The sequence below is a fragment of the Larus michahellis genome, chromosome 9, assembly GCF_964199755.1.
Source record: "Larus michahellis chromosome 9, bLarMic1.1, whole genome shotgun sequence".
NCBI classification, from domain to species: domain Eukaryota; kingdom Metazoa; phylum Chordata; class Aves; order Charadriiformes; family Laridae; genus Larus; species Larus michahellis.
In genome coordinates this window covers 21190917-21194537 of record NC_133904.1, presented here as the reverse complement: position 1 = coordinate 21194537, position 3621 = coordinate 21190917, and the positions used below count along the sequence as shown (strand labels likewise).

At 51.5% G+C, this 3621-nt stretch overlaps 1 long non-coding RNA gene across 1 annotated transcript; it reads right to left on the bottom strand.

Annotated features, from left to right (window-relative positions):
* Positions 1-1519: 1519 nt before the first annotated feature.
* On the bottom strand, positions 1520-3382 carry LOC141748669 (uncharacterized). The gene is made up of 3 exons (XR_012589072.1): positions 3262-3382; positions 1957-2058; positions 1520-1639 (listed from the first exon to the last, which is right to left on the bottom strand). It is a non-coding gene; the product is annotated as an uncharacterized LOC141748669 (long non-coding RNA).
* Between the last annotated feature and the right edge of the window lie 239 nt (positions 3383-3621).

The following is a 3621-nucleotide window of genomic DNA, read 5'->3' as shown; positions in this document are numbered from 1 at the left end:
ATTATAACTCTTTCCTTTCTTCCCTCAGGGTTTGCCAACCTTTAAGGCTGACCAAGGATGATGTATTACAAGAAGGAATGGCCTTAAATAAGATAAGGGCAATTTCAGAATAGATATAAGGAAAAACACCCCATAGGGAAGAAAGGGATATTTAAAAAAAGCTGCAAGAAAAGGTGCCATCGCTAGGAATGATCAAGCCAGCCCAGCCCCACATCCCACACAGCATCACCTCAGGATTACGGCATCCCTCACACAGAGAGCTGTGCCCTACATACCACAGGGATGGGGCTCTGTTTTCCCTGCAGCCTCCTGCTCAGAGCACTGGATACCCACCATAGCTCCTTCAATCCACCCCATGGGTCTCCATCACCATTTCGCCATGGTCACCCATAGCATAGTACATGATATCATACCCTCAGGACATGCGGAAGACTCACAGGTCTTGGTAAGCTTCATGGTTAGGATGAGCCTCTGACAGAAATCTGGGCACGAATTTAATGCTATTAAAAATGGAAAGTATTTTCCAGAGCCTTTCAGGCCTCGGCCCTGCTGCCTCTCCCCAGTAAAGCCTGGTGAGATTCAAACCCTTCCTCCTTTACTCAAATCTCCCTGGGTCATCACAAACACCACCTGGCTAGAATTGGCACTTAAGTGCCTCCCTCAAGCTATCTCTGACTGGGTGAACCTGGTCCCTATCAGAGACCTGCTGCATGCTGAGCTCCCTCACTTGTTCTCTTTTCTTTCCTTACAGAACCATATTTATGAAATCCTGCCAAGGTCTCTATCAATTGCTCGGGCAGTCTTGGCCACAGAGCAGCTATCAGAGCAGTGAGGAACCCGTCAGCCTCTCAGGCAGGGAGCAAAGAGGAACCAGGGCCCCAAAAGAACAGATTTGCTGGGCAGCAAAGGGGGATGTAGCCCCCATCCTCGCTAGCCCCATCCCAAGGCACACCATGGTCCTTCCCCTCTGCCTGCCCCCCCATCCACACTGCAGCTCCATCCAGCTGTCAGGCAGCATAGCGCTGAGTAGAGAAGACACAAGCCAGTGCAAGAGAAAGGAGAATAACAGCCACAAAGATGAAAAATTGCACATTATAGCCAGAGAGGAAGTTACTCGCACATTACTGAGCAGCTCTTTGCTCTTCTCTTTGTCTGAAGCCCTGGGGATTTGCAGCCATGCTATGAACACGCAGCAGAGACGTGCATCTCTTGGGCATGAATTCTGCCCCTGCACAAGTTTTCACTGCTCCAACTGCAGCTTCCCAGTGCAGAGTATCCCTGGGAAGAGCACAGATGTTCACAGCCTCAATTTATGTGAGGGAAATCCATCACAAGGCATGAAAGCCTTTCATTCAGGACAATTTGTTGCAGGAGTTATAAACTGAGGTGCTGGGAAGGCAATTGTCAGGCCAGGAGCACTGCAGATCAGCAAGGCGGAGAGGGCTGCCCCTGCAAGAGAGATGAGAGCTACCTAATAAACATTTATTGGGCAGATGAGGCAGTATATAGCATGCCCGCTCCCGAGCTGGGCATGGCGAAGAGAATGGGGCAGGGCTGTGCAGCCTTGTCCCTGGGTGCTCTTTGTAACCTGGAGCCATCACTCAGAAGCAAGGACCACGGTAGAGGCAACGCCAAGGCCCTAGGAAGGGAAAGAGGGAGAGATTGATTATCCCATAAATCAATTGCTGGGCACAGATTACAAAATAAACCACCAGGGCAAAGGTCAAGTGCTTTATTATATCACCAAGCCCACAAGATTTATTTACCATTTGGGCCATCAGTCCCTCTTGCCATCTATTACAGGGAACTGCAGCTCTCCCTTCCCAGGTTCAGGCGTGGCTTCCGCCTACACGCACAACCAGGCACTGCCCTGCAGCAGCAGCACAAGGCTTTGAGAAAAGATCCAGCAGTCAGGACCGGGCAGGTCCAGACATCAATCCTGTAGGACCTACTTACCCACATCTACAGCACTGGGAAAGGTGACAGACAGGCAGACCAGCCTTGCTGCAGACACCAGCAGTGGCTGAGGGTGGTCAGAAGTCCTCTATCATCATCAGACTGCCTGGAAGCAAATCATAGGATTGTTTGGGTTGGAAGAGACCTTAAAGATCACCTAGTTCTGCCCCCCCTACCCTGGGCAGGGACACCTCCCACCAGACCAGGTTGCTCAAAGCCCCATCCAGCCTGGTCTTGAACACCTCCAGGGATGGGGCAGCCACAGCTTCTCTGGGCAACCTGGGCCATTGTCTTACCACCCTCATAGTTAAGAATTTCTTCCTAATATCTAATCTGAATCTCCCCTCTTTCAGTTTAAAACCATTACGCCTTGTGTTATTGCTACACTCCCTCATGAAGAGTCCCTCCCCATCTCTCCTATAGGTCCCCTTCAGGTACTGGAAGGCCATTATAAGGTCTCCCTCACTTCTCCATGGTGGGGGAGACCAGAGGAACATGGTCTCCTCTGCAAAGAGCTACCAGGCCTGGCTGGGCTGCACCATGCAAAGACTCCCACAGTGGGTCGGCCTCTGGGTGCACTTGCCCTTTCTCTCTGGGCTTCAGGAAAGACCAAACCCTTTGAGAGGATGAGCAACTTCCCAGCAGGGAAGCAGGGCCTTGCTCCAAATCAGATCTGTACCTGGCCAAGCTTTCCATATCCACTTCTACCATCTGAGCTCTGTATCCATACAGGGAGAGCTGCAGAGACTGTCTCATAGCACTCAACTGGAATTCAGCCTACAAAACTTTATTTCCCCACCACCACCCGCTCCCCTTTCTAACTTTAGATTTTAAACACAGGCAGCAATAAGAGGAATTCCTGGGAGTATTGTTCATCTGTTTCCCATAAGCTGCTTGTCACTGACCATGAAAAGATTTTTCAGTCTGGCTCCCAAAATATAAAAACCCTAAAATGGACATTTTTGAGTCCTTCACATCAACCAAAGGAGAAATAACGTCAGAGCTGTAGGATGTGTGTGCGCGTGTACTCAGAGGCTGGCAAAGACATATCACGGGGGGGAGGAGAGGCACCAGCCCGTGTGCCGTGGGCAGAATGCCTTCTGCCTGCCTCCGACCGCACAGCCCATGCCTGGGGGAGGCAAAGGTGCGAGCCTGGATGCTGCTAGGTGGGCTGCAAGGGGGTGCCAGTGCAGATAGCCCAGGCTAGGGCTGTTTCCACTTATGGGTGTTCCCATTGACCGTAGGGCTGTTACCCACACCCCCCTGCATACAGTACTCTGCCAAAATGGTTGCTGCAGTTGGCACTTGCCTGGGACTTTATTTTTCTTTCCAGAAGCGCTGAGTGTTTTGACTCCTATTTTAGCCCATCCGCCAGCAGCAGACAGCAGAGGCTCCAGCTGTGTCCCAGCCACACATTCCCACAAGCTGTGCAGGACATGCAGAGGGGCACGACCATCAAGGGGACAGCTGAGATAATGAATCACAACACACTCTGACCCTCATATAAATCAGCGGTGTCACTAGAAACACCTCAGTGATTAACCCTGGCTGGGGATACAGCCCCCACAGACACCTCCTGCCCCAGGGTAGGGTTCAGAGATCTCTTCTAGGGCAGCTCGTGGCCCTGGCAATCACGGCTGTACTCCTACTGAGGCCACCCTCTCA